This window comes from Triticum dicoccoides, chromosome 5A (genome assembly GCF_002162155.2).
Source record: "Triticum dicoccoides isolate Atlit2015 ecotype Zavitan chromosome 5A, WEW_v2.0, whole genome shotgun sequence".
NCBI classification, from domain to species: Eukaryota; Viridiplantae; Streptophyta; class Magnoliopsida; order Poales; family Poaceae; genus Triticum; species Triticum dicoccoides.
The window spans coordinates 32,117,391-32,131,491 of NC_041388.1; positions in this window are offsets into that span (position 1 = coordinate 32,117,391).

Below are 14,101 nucleotides of genomic sequence, written 5' to 3' on the forward strand. Positions count from 1 at the left end.
AAAAATAAAAAAATGCTAGTAATAGCGCACCGTGTGTGTGGTGCGCCATTAGTAATGAGGACACTAATGGCGCACCACATGCATGGTGCGCCATTAATGTCCATATTGGCTATAGCCCTTTTCCTAGTAGTGACTAGAACAAAACACCAGGCATAAGGCCGAGCCTTCCATCCTTTACCAAGTACATAGATGCATTAAATTAAGTAAGTGATATTGTGATATCCCAACATATCCATGTTCCAACATGGAACAAACTTCAGCTTCACCTGCAACTAGCAACGCTATAAGAGGGGCTGAGCAAAAGTGGTAACATAGCCAAACAACGGTTTGCTAGGAATGTGGGTTCGAGACTTGACATGGCAATATGGGAGGCATGATAAACAAGTGGTAGGTAGCGTGACATAGCGATAGAGCGAACAACTAGCAAGCAAAGATAGAAGTGATTTCGAGGGTATGGTCATCTCGCCTGAGATCCCGCAAGGAAGAAGAACGAGTCCATGAAGAAGACAAATGGACGTAGTCGAACGAATCCTCACAACTCCGGAACGAAACTGAAGCTAACGAGAGAAGCAACCCGGAAAGAAGCAAGCACCATAGTAAACAACCATCACATAAACATGGCATGATGCACAACCAAATATGATGCATGTCCAGTTTAATGAGGCATGGCATGGCAAAGTGCACAAACAATACTACAAATTAAGTGGAGCTCAATATGCAACGAGTTCCATATTGACGAAACACCACATGACTTATTTAGTTCTCCCTCGTTTATGTAGTCAACAATATTAAATGTTATTAAAAATGGCAAGAGGTGAAACATAATAAAACTACCTATCTAGGCAAGTTTAAGTGAGGCTGGAAATAACAAATAACCATTACGGTAAATCCCCATATGTCATTTAGCAATATTAAAGCAAGCAACAATTTAAACATTCTTGATGTTGTTTTCATGATGCGGATGACATTTGCAAGTTTTATGCAAGTTTTATGAAAATGTTGACATAATAAGATACGAGGCATTTGTCACCGTGGTGGAAAGAAAGGGTGCCACGACGACGAATCCGAAAATGATGCCATGACAACATATCGGTTTCGATAACTCGATTGAGATGCCGGTCCAAAAGAAAAGTGTGCAAATATGTGGAACACACAAGAGATGGTGGGGTACTCCTGGTTACCGGGTGTCCCACGGGTCAACGGCGGTGTCAAACGAGGGATCAACTAACGTTCACAAACGGATACAACATCTAAACATGCATCTCATACAACACATGCATTCGTCCACGGGTCATCGTCTCGGCGGTTATACCTTCGAAGCGTGCAAACGGGACGGTTCGGGTTCGGTGCAATGTAGAGGAAGTAGACATTCTCGGGACGGTCGTAGTGGAAGTAGTCGTTCATGGGTCGTTGTGGGAAGTAGTCGTTCTCGTGGCGACGGTAATCGTTCACGTTCTTAGTCGCACAAGTTTCCATAGATGTTCGGGGTCACGGCGAGGAACTTGATGTCCACGGAGTCTTCACGGTTCGACGGTAGTGGTACACATTTCGTAGCCGTTTGAGTGATCGGTAGAGGAACTTGATGGATTTGAATCCCTTTGGGGTTGTAGTGGTACTTGGGGTCTTCGGACTTGTCGGTCTCGACGAAACGAAGGGGTACTTGGTACAATCCGGGTGGTGGTGCACTTGTCGTCGAGGGACTTGACGGTCTTGACAAAACGAAGGGGTACTCAGCAAAACCATGTCCTTCGGAGGTCGACAGTAGTGGTTCCCATATCAACATGGTGTAGTTGTACTTGATGGGTCATGTCTTGGCGTCTCAACCTTGCTGATCCAAAACAAACGCGAGATAAAAGGCCTCTATTGGGCAGCAGCAAGGCAAGGCGGTGCGCGAGCAGCGATGGAAGTGGGCATGGGGCTCGTGGTGACACCGATGATGAACAGGGGCACAGCACCATGGCGGGGAGGCGGTGTGCCCATTTCGTTTGTCACGGGAAAACAACGGCAGCAGCAGGGCATCCCAGGAGTCAAGGGGCGCGGTCGTAGCTGGACTTGCGAAAACGGGGAAGGAGCTGGGACTTGGTGAAGAGCAGCAGCAGCAGCAGCTGGGCTTGCTGCCGGCGTGGGGAGGCAGACCGGTGGGACAGGAGGCCGACGCCGACGGAGAACTAGGGCGGCGCGGCAGACTGGGAGTAGAGGAAGGAGGTCCGACGGGTCCCGAGGGTGCAGTGCGGCGGGGTTGCTGGAGAGGGGCTTGGCGCGGCGGGGACGAGCTCACTCCGGCGAGGGTGCCGAGGTCCATGGCACGGCTCCCGTCGACGTGGACGAGGCGAGGAGGAGCTGCTGCCGTTCATCCCGGCGCTCGACAAGACGGCGCCGGCGGGACTTGGTGGCGGGGCCTCGACAGGAGGGAGGCGCGGCTATGGCAGGGCCCGACGGATCCGGACGGGGTCGGCACTTGACGGCGGAGGGCGACGCGAGGCAGAGGAGGAGCGGTTGAGAGGAGGGGGAGAAGTGGGTCGGGAGAGGGACGAAGGGAATCGAGAGAGGAGGCGGCGGCAGGGGAGAGATTGAGAGGAGGGGAGTCGGGCTAGGGTTAGGTGCGGTTGGGCCTTGGCCTCGGTGCAAATGGGCCGGCCTCGCTGGGCTTCCCAAGGAACCGATTGGGCTTCCTCCTCTCTCTCCTTTCAAAACATCCTCTCTACCATTTTCTTTCAGAAAGACAACAAAGAAAGAAAAGGAGAGGGAGAAAGGGATAGAGAAAGAATTTGTGCAAGAGGCCAATTTTTATTGGGCTCACAAAAATGAGATTGAACCAAGAAAATACATTTGGCACCGCTTGGAAAGGATTGCATTCGAACATATATGAATGTGATTCAAATAACTTTGAATTAGGAAAACATTTTTGGAGAGTCCAAAAATGTTCGGAGTTTTTGTGGAGATCGGGAAAACGATGAAAGAAATTATGGGCAAAGTTTGAGGACCAAACTTGAAGTAGAAAAATACATGGAATTATTTTGTAAGTGTGTTAGATTATTTATTATAGCTCCCTAATATATTGGGAGGATATGTTATATAGAGAAATCACCATGTGAGTTCCCTCAATTTAAATAGATCAAAGATCTATGCATTTTATTTAGTTGAGTTTAAAAAAATGAAATGGCACGATGACATGATGCAATGCTCAAGATGCAAAGATTGAATGCAACAGACAAGAAATCACCCAACGAAAGTCGGAAAACATGAAAGGCATCTGAAGCGTCAATCTCGGGGCATTACAAGTAATTTGTTCACCCACCGTAATATATGCTATCTTGAGAGAAGCCACTAGTGAAACCTATGGCTCCGGGGTCTACTTTACATCATATAAGTTTCCGATCTATAATTCTAGTTTACTATTTATTTTGCAGTCTTTACTTTTCAATCTATACAACAAAAATACCAAAAATATTTATCTTATTATCTTTATCATATCTCACTTTTGCAAGTGGCCGTGAAGGGATGGACAACCCCTTTATCACGTTGGTTGCAAGGTTCTTGATTGTTTGTGTAGGTACTAGGCGATTTGCGTGTAATCTCCTACTGGATTGATACCTTGGTTTTCAAAAACTGAAGGAAATACTTACGCTACTTTGCTGCATCACCCTTTCCTCTTCAATGAAAAACCAACGCATGCTCAAGAGATAGCAGAGTGGAGAGACGCACGGGGTGGCGGAGGCCTTGACGGTCCACCTACAGGTTGGTGCTCACGAAAAAGGGATGCGGAGATCTCGCCAGAGTGCATGTGCCATAGCGTCGTCGCCACCGGAGCTCGTCCAGCGCGGCATGTCCATGAGCATAAGGTGTTCGTGGAAATTCCACACTAAGGTAAACCCTGTTGACCCGGCGTCTCACAAAAGGCACCTTCAAAAAATTCAGGGTCCTTTTTGCAAAAATACGATCTAATCAGCAGGACTACTCAGCACCTAGAACTTGCATCTGACATGTTTGCTCATAAAATGGAGAACTGTGACCCGTTCATCACATTTTAGAAAAAGGGTGACCAAAGTGCTCATCTCATGAGAGTTCTATGACTTCCGGTGCATTTATCTCCAAATATTATACCACTAAAACTTAATTTCAATATGAATTCAACGGTATAGTTTGTATCACATATAATCCACATTCGATCGGTCTAATTTACGAACAAAGTTGAAATTTTGAGGTGCGTGCGTGCCTTATTCATTGGAACAGAGAAAGTAGGATTTTTCTAAGTCAAACCTTTTAACTTTTTACCAAGTGTATAGAAAACCACAAAGATTTACAATGTCAAATATATACACTATAAAGATATATTTTATAATGATTCTAATGAAGTAAATTTGATTTTCTAGACGTTGATATATTTTTAAATAGACTTGGTCAAAAGTGATAAAGTTTGACTTACGAGAATCCTAGAACTTCATTTTCTTCAAACGAAGTGAGTTTGATGTATCCTCGTCCTGATCAGCGGGCCACAAAGATGGAGGGCCGCTCATCATATATCACATTATTAGCAAGATTTTTGTAGGCCCGCCATCTCGACTTGAAACAACTTGGCATCTGACGTATGCGGGCGATTACGTTTGCCTCGAATCTGAGGTCGCTACGGACTCACCTTCCACGATAACGTGCTCCTCCTCCAATGTGACGCTCTTCGGCTAGTTCCTTCTAGGATGGCGACCAGGAAGTACCTATCATTGCTATGCATTGTGTCTTGTGAATAGATAATATGGATGATCAATTATCTATTGTAGTAGGGCGGTTCCTTGGGGATGGCGAGCTAGTTTGAGTGGGCGAACTGGTACAATTTGCATGTCATATTGTGCGCGTGGGGAACAAGATTGCACAGGCAATCTTGTGTACCAAGCATGGCCTACCGGCGACAGGACCACGTCGCTCAGTAGTTGAGGCAGGTGAAGGGAATCGTTGCATGGAAAAAAAATCTACGCATACGCAATGATCTATCTATGGAGATGCATAGCAACGAGGAGGGAGTATGTCTACGTACCCTCGTAGACCGTAAGCGGAAGCGTTTAGCAACGCGGTTGATGTAGTCGAACTTCTTCGCGCTCCAACCGATCAAGTACCGAACGTATGGTACCTGCACGTTCTGCACATGTTCAGCTCGGTGACTCCTCCTCCTTCTTGATCCAGCAAGACGGCAAGGTAGTAGATGAGTTCCGACAACACGACGACATGGTGGCGGTGATGGTTAAGTGATCTCTGCAGGACTTCACCGAAGCACTACGAAAATATGACCGGGGGTGTAAACGATGGAGGGGGGCACCGCACACGGCTAGGCAATTGTCTGTTGTGTGCTAGGTGCACCCCTCCCACATATATATATAGGTGGGAGGGAGGAGTGATACGTCTCCGTCGTATCTATAATTTTTGATTGTTCCATGCCAATATTCTACAACTTTCATATACTTTTGGCAACTTCTTATACTATTTTTGGGACTAACATATTGATCCAGTGCCAAGTGCTAGTTCCTGTTTGTTGCATGTTTTTTGTTTCGTAGTAAATCTATATCAAACGGAGTCCAAACTGTATAAAAACTGACGGAGATTTTTTTTTGAAATATATGTGATTTTTTGAAGAAAAATCAACGTGAGACGATGCCCGAGGGGGCCACGAGGCAGGGGGCTCGCCCCAGGGGGTCAGGCGCGCCCTGGGCCCTCGTGGTCACCCCGTAAGGCGGTTGATGCCCTTCTTTCGCCGCAAGAAAGCTAATATCCGGATAGAGATCGTGTTAAAATTTCAGCCCAATCGGAGTTATGAATCTCCGAGAATATAAGAAACGGTGAAAGGGCAGAAACTGAGAATGCAGAAACAGAGAGAGACAGGTCCAATCTCGGAGGGGCTATCGCCCCTCCCATGCCATGGAGGCCATGGACCAGAGGGGAAACCCTTCTCCCATCTAGGGAGAGGGTCAAGGAAGAAGAAGGAAGAGGGGGGCTCTCTCCCCCTCTCTCCCGGTGGCGCCGGAACGCCGTCGGGGCCATCATCATCACCGCGATCTACACCAACACCTCGGCCATCTTCACCAACATCTCCATCACCTTCCCCCCTCTATCTACAGCGGTCCACTCTCCCGCAACCCGCTGTACCCTCTACTTGAACATGGTGCTTTATGCATCATATTATTATCCAATGATGTGTTGCCATCCTATGATGTTTGAGTAGATTTTTGTTGTCCTATCGGTCTAGTAAAGTAGTCAATTGCTTAGGGACAATTTCGCAACTCCTACCACCACTTTTCCACACTCGCTATACTAACTTTATTGCTTCTTTACCTAAACAGCCCCTACTTTTTATTTACGTGCACTTTATATTCTTGCAAACCTATCCAAAAACACCTACAAAGTACTTCTAGTTTCATATTTGTTCTAGGTAAAGCAAACGTTAAGCGTGCGTAGAGTTGTATCGGTGGTCGATAGAACTTGAGGGAATATTTGTTCTACCTTTAGCTCCTCGTTGGGTTCGACACTCTTATTTATCGAAAGAGGCTACAATTGATCCCCTATACTTGTGGGTTATCAAGACTTTTTTCTGGCGCCGTTGCCGGGGAGCCATACTGTGGGGTGAATATTCTCTTGTGTGCTTGTTTGATTTATCACTAAGTAATTTGTATTTGCTGTTCTAAGTTGTTCTCTATCTTTAGTTATGGGTAGGAAACGCAAAATACCAAAAAAATTAGTTGTACATGCTACACCAATGGTTAAAAAACCACTCAAAATATATCACACTCTTAAAGCTTTTTACTTGGATCATCCTCGATCCCTTTGTGCTCGTGCTGAAACCCCAACTAGCTTAGTTGAGGGCAAATCTTTAGATGGGCATGCTTGTTATGTGCGACACCGCTTATCTCAAAAAGGGGAACTTTTACTGGATCAAATTCATCGTTTGCAGTGCTATGCTTGGAATTTATGTGAAATATATGATGTTACTTGTTGTTCTGAAAACCCTAAGAAACACCTTCCCTACCAATGTGAGTTTAGCGATAATGGAATCGTATCTTCTTATGCTAAGGGTGTTTACAATTACTATGATGTTCAACAAATGGAAGAATTTGTTGCTTTTATGGGTGCTTATGAAATTGAATCTTTGTTTAAAGAGTGTGAAAATTCTGATGATTCAGTTTATAGACCTGAAAATTTAGCTATCCTTAAATATTGCTATGAGAATTATGAATTCAATTCCGATATTGATGATTTTATTGAGAGAGTCTCCGTTGTCCAAGAAGAGACTAATATTTTGCAGGAGTCTATGGAAGAAGAAACTAATGACATTGTGAGCTCATTGGATGAAAAAGATGAGGAGGAGAGCGAAGAACAAAAGGAGGAAGAGTGGATTGATCACCCGTTCCCACCTTCTAATGAGAGTAACTCTTCAACTCATACATTGTTTAATTTCCCTTCGTGCTTACCGAAGGATGAATGCTATGACGATTGTTATGATCACATTGATTCTTTTGAAAAATCCCTTTTTGATGATGCTTGTGGCCAAGATGCCAATATGAATTATTCTTATGGAGATGAACTTGCTATAGTTCCTTATGTTAAACATGAAATTGTTGCTATTACACCCACGCATGATAGTCCTATTATCTTTTTGAATTCTCCCAACTACACTATATCGGAGAAGTTTACCCTTATTAAGGATTATATTGATGGGTTGTGTTTTACTATTACACATGATGATTTTGATAGATATATTATGCATATGCTTGCTGCTCCTACTTGCAATTATTATGAAAGAGGAACTACATCTCCGCCTCTTTATGTTTCCAACACGATAAAATTGTAAGAAACTGTTTATACTATGCACTGGCCTTTACTATGTGTGCATGAATTGTTCTTTTATGATATGCCGATGCATAGAAAGAGAGTTAGACTTTGTTGTTGCATGATATATGTTACTTTGTGCTCACTACTAAATCACAAATCATTGTTAATTAAAATTGGCTTTGATATACCTTGGGATCCGGGTGGATCCATTACTCGAGCACTATATGCCTAGCTTAATGGATTTAAAGAAAGCGCTGCCAGGGAGACAACCGGGAAGTTTTAGAGAGTCATTTATTTCTGTTGTGTGCTTTTATAAGGTTTAAAAATAAAAATAATGTGCCAAGGTTTTCCTTTACGATGTTTTAGATGCTTGTTGGTTTGTATGGTGCAGGACAGAAACTTTGGCTGTAGTGCGCGATTTTACATTTTTTACTGGAACACCAAACGGTTCTGAAACTTTTTGCACTATCTTTCTATAAAGATTGTTTATTTTTCCTAATTCTTATAGAATTTTTGGAGTACCAGAGGTATGGTGAATGTTCAGATTACTACAGACTGTCCTGTTTAAGACAGATTCTGTTTTTGATGCATAGTTTGCTTGTTTTGATGAAACTATCGATTCCTATCAGTGGATTAAGCCATGGAAAAATTATATTACAGTAGCTATAATGCAAAAACAAAATATGAATTGGTTTGCAACAGTACTTAGAGTAGTGATTTGCTTTATTATATTAATGGATCTTACCGAGCTTTCTGTTGATGTTTTGTGTGGATGAAGTGTTCAAAGATCGAGGAGGTCTCGATATGAGGAGAAGAAGGAGAGGAAAGAGCTCAAGATTGGGGATGCCCAAGGCACCCCAAGTAAATATTGAAGGAGACTCAAGCGTCTAAGCTTGGGGATGCCCCGGAAGGCATCCCATCTTTCTTCAACAAGTATCGGTATGTTTTCGGATTCGTTTCGTTCATGCGATATGTGCAATCTTAGAGCGTCTTTTGCATTTAGTTTTAATTTTTCTTTTATGCACCATGCTGGTATGAGATAGTCCTTGGTTGATTTATAGAATTCTCTTTGCACTTCACTTAAATCTTTTGAGTATGGATTTATAGAATGCTTCATGTGCTTCGCTTATATCATTTGAAGTTTGGATTGCTTGTTTCTCTACACATAGAAAACCGTCATTTGTAGAATGCGCTTTTACTTCACTTATATTTGTTAGAGCGTGGGCATATCTTTTGTAGAAAGAATTAAAACTCTCTTGCTTCACTTATACCTATTTAGAGAGATGACAGGAATTGGTCATTCACATGGTTAGTCATAAAATCCTACATAAAACTTGTAGATCACTGAATATGATATGTTTGATTCCTTGCAATAGTTTTGCGATATAAAGGTGGTGATATTAGAGTCGTGCTAGTTGAGTAATTGTGAAATTGAGAAATACTTGTGTTGAGGTTTGCAAGTCCCGTAGCATGCACGTATGGTGAACCGTTATGTAACGAAGTTGGAGCATGAGGTATTTATTGATTTTCTTCCTTATGAGTGGCGGTCGGGGACGAGCGATGGTCTTTTCCTACCAATCTATCCCCCTAGGGGCATGCGTATTAGTACTTTGCTTCGATGGCTAATAAGCTTTTGCAATAATTATATGAGTTCTTTATGACTAATGCGAGTCCATGGATTATACGCACTCTCACCCTTCCATCATTGCTAGCCTCTTCGGTATCGTGCATTGCCCTTTCTCATCTCAAGAGTTGGTGCAAACTTCGCCGGTGCATCCAAACCCCATGATACGATACGCTCTATCACACATAAACCTCCTTATATCTTCCTCAAAACAGCCACCATACCTACCTATCATGGCATTTCCATAGCCATTCCGAGATATATTGCCATGCAACTTCCATCATCATCATATACATGACTTGAGCATTCATTGTCATATTACTTTTCATGATCGTAAGATAGCTAGCATGATGTTTTCATGGCTTGTCCGTTTTTTGATGTCATTGCTATGCTAGATCATTGCACATCCCGGTACTCCGCCGGAGGCATTCATATAGAGTCATATATTTGTTCTAGATATCAAGTTGTAAGTAAATAGAAGTGTGATGATCATCATTATTAGAGCATTGTCCCAGTGAGGAAAGGATGATGGAGACTATGATTCCCCACAAGTCGGGATGAGACTCCGGACGAAAAAAAATAAAAATAAAAAGAGAAAGGCCCAAAAAAAGAGAAGGCCCAAAAAAACAAAAAAACAAAAAAATGAGAGAAAAAGAGAGAAGGAACAATGCTACTATCCTTTTACAACACTTGTGCTTCAGAGTAGCACCATGTTCTTCATATAGAGAGTCTCTTGAGTTATCACTTTCATACACTAGTGGGTATTTTCATTATAGAACTTGGCTTGTATATTCCGATGATAGGCTTCCTCAAATGCCCGAGGTCTTCATGAGCAAGCAAGTTGGATGCACACCCAGTCAATTTCAGTTTGAGCTTTCATACACTTATAGCTCTTAGTGCATCTGTTGCATGGCAACCCCTACTCCTCACATTGGCATCAACTGATGGGCATCTCCATAGCCCGTTGATTAGCCGCGTCGATGTGAGACTTCCTCATTTTTTGTCTTCTTCACTCAAACCTCCATCATCGTATTCTATTCCACCCATAGTGCTATGTCCATGGTTTGCGCTCATGTATTGCGTGAGGGTTGAAAAGGCTGAAGCGCGTTAAAAAGTATGAACCAATTGCTCGGCTTGTCATCGAGGTTGTGCATGATTTGAATGCTTTGTGTGGTGAAGATGGAGCGTAGCCAGACTATATGATTTTGTAGGGATGAGCTTTCTTTGGCTATGTTATTTTGATAAGACATAATTACTTGGTTAGTATGCTTGAAGTATTATTATCTTAATGTCGAATGATAGATTATTGCTTTGAATCACTCGTGTCTTAATATTCATGCCATGATTAGATATGTGATCAAGGTTATGCTAGGTAGCATTCCACATCAAAAATTATTTTTTTATCATTTACCTACTCGAGGACGAACAGGAATTAAGCTTGGGGATGCTGATACGTCTCCGTCATATCTATAATTTTTGATTGTTCCATGCCAATATTCTACAACTTTCATATACTTTTGGCAACTTTTTATACTATTTTTGGGACTAACATATTGATCCAGTGCCCAGTGCCAGTTCCTGTTTGTTGTAAGTTTTTTGTTTCGCAGTAAATCCATATCAAACGGAGTCCAAACGGGATAAAAACTGACGGAGAATTTTTTTTGGAATATATGTGATTTTTGGAAGAAAAATCAATGCGAGACGATGCCTGAGGGGGGCACGAGGCAGGGGGCGCGCCCCAGGGGGTCACGCACACCCTGGGCCCTCGTGGCCACCCCGTAAGGTGGTTGATGCCCTTCTTTCGTCGCAAGAAAGCTAATATCCGGATAGAGATCGTGTTAAAAATTTCATCCCAATCGGAGTTATGGATCTCTGGGAATATAAGAAACGGTGAAAGGGCAGAGTCTGAGAACGCAGAAACAGAGAGAGACAGAGAGACAGATCCAATCTCGGAGGGGCTACCGCCCCTCCCATGCCATGGAGGCCATGGACCAGAGGGGAAACCCTTCTCCCATCTAGGGAGAAGGTCAAGGAAGAAGAAGAAGGAGGAGGGGGACTCTCTCCCCCTCTCTCTCCCGGTGGCGCCGGAACGCCGCTGGGGCCATCATCATCACCGCGATCTACACCAACACCTCAACCATCTTCACCAACATCTCCATCACCTCCCCCCCTCTATCTACAGCAGTCCACTCTCCCGCAACCCGTTGTACCCTCTACGAACATGGTGCTTTATGCTTCATATTATTATCCAATGATGTGTTGCCATCCTATGATGTCTCAGTAGATTTTCGTTGTCCTATCGGTCTAGTAAAGTAGTCAATTGCTTAGGGACAATTTCGCAACTCCTACCACCACTTTTCCACACTCGCTATACTAACTTTATTGCTTCTTTACCTAAACAGCCCCTACTTTTTATTTACGTGCACTTTATATTCTTGCAAACCTATCCAAAAACACCTACAAAGTACTTCTAGTTTCATACTTGTTCTAGGTAAAGCAAACGTTAAGCGTGCGTAGAGTCGTATCGGTGGTCGATAGAACTTGAGGGAATATTTGTTCTACCTTTAGCTCCTCGTTGGGTTCGACACTCTTACTTATCGAAAGAGGCTACAATTGATCCCCTATACTTGTGGGTTATCAAGGAGGAGCATCCAAAGGAGTCGCCCAAGTAGGAGGAATCCTACTTGGGGTCCCTCCCAAGCCGCACCCCCTTTTCCTTATTTGGAGTGCGGGGAAAGGCAGGGGAGGGTGGTGCCCCCCTTTCCTTTCTCCCATGAGAGGGAAAGGCAGGAAGGGCTAGCCCTCCCCCTTTTCCTTCCCTAGGGCTGGCCAAACAAGGGAGGGCGCACACCAGCCCCCTTGTGGGCTGGTCTATCCCCTCCTTTGGCCCATACGGCCCATAACTTGGCGGGGGTCCCGTTCCGGTGACCCGATTCCTTCCCGGTACGTCCCGAAACACTTTTGGTGTCCAAATACCATCATCCTATATATCAATCTTTACCTCCCTGCCATTTCAAGACTCCTTGTCATGTCCGTGATCTCATCCGGGACTCCGAACAACATTCGGTCACCAAAACATATAACTCATATAACACTATATCATCAAGAAACGTTAAGCCTGCGGACCCTACGGGTTCGAGAACTATGTAGACATGACCGAGACACCTCTGCGGTCAATAACCAATAGCGGAACATGGATGCCCATGATGTCTGCTAGAACTACATCGGTATTTCCCCAAAGAGGAAGGGATGATGCAGCACAGCGACGATAGGTATTTCCCTCAGCGATGAGACCAAGGTTATCGAACCAGTAGGAGAACCAAGAAACTCTACGTAAACATCACTTGCACACAAATAACAAATACTCGCAACCCGATGTATTAAAGGGGTTGCCAATCCCTTTCGGGTAACGCCGCCAAAAATTCGCAAACGGACATGAGAGAGTTGTAATAAATTGATAGATCGAACGCCAAATAAAATAAAGTGCAGCAAGGTATTTTTGTATTTTTGGTTTAATAGGTCTGAAAATAAAAGCAAAGGAAAATAGACCGCAAAGGCAAATATATTAAATAAGAGACCCAGGGGCGTAGGTTTCACTAGTGGCATCTCTCGAGAAAAATAGCAAACGGTGGGTGAACAAATTACTGTTGGGCAATTAATAGAACTTAAAATAATCATGATGATATCTAGGCAATGATCATTATATAGGCATCATGTCCAAGATTAGTAGACCGACTCCTGCCTGCATCTACTACTATTACTCCACACATCGACCGCTACCCAGCATGCATCTAGTGTATTAAGTTCATGGAGAAACGGAGTAATGCAATAAGAACGATGACATGATGTAGACAAGATCTATTTATGTAGAAATAGACCCCATCTTGTTATCCTTAATGGCAATGATACATACGTATCAGTTCCCCTTCTATCACTGGGATCAAGCACCATAAGATCGAACCCATCACAAAGCACCTCTTCCCATTGCAACATAAATAGATCATGTTGGCCAAACAAAAACCAAATATCAGAGAGGAAATACGAGGCTATAAGAAATCATGCATATATAAGAGATCAAAGAAGACTCAAATAACTTTCATGGATAAAAAGATAGATCTGATCATAAACTCAAAGTTCATCGGATCCCAACAAACACATCGCAAAAAGAGTTACATCATATGGATCTCCAAGAGACCATTGTTGGGTTTCGTAGTAATTTCAAAATTTTCCTACGCGCACACAGGATCATGTGATGCATAGCAACGAGAGGAGAGTGTTGTCTACGTACCCAACGCAGACCGACTGCGGAAGCAATGACACGACGTAGAGGAAGTAGTCGTACGTCTTCACGATCCAACCGATCAAGCACCGAAACTACGGCACCTCCGAGTTCGAGCACACGTTCAGCTCGATGACGATCCCCGGACTCCGATCCAGCAAAGTGTCGGGGAAGAGTTTCGTCAGCACGACGGCGTGGTGACGATCTTGATGAACTACAGCAGCAGGGCTTCGCCTAAACTCCGCTACAGTATTATCGAGGAATATGGTGGCAGGGGGCACCGCACACGGCTAAGGAATCGATCACGTGGATCAACTTGTGTCAACTTGTGTGTTTAGAGGTGCCCCTGCCTCCGTATATAAAGGAGGAGAGGAGGGGAGGCTGGC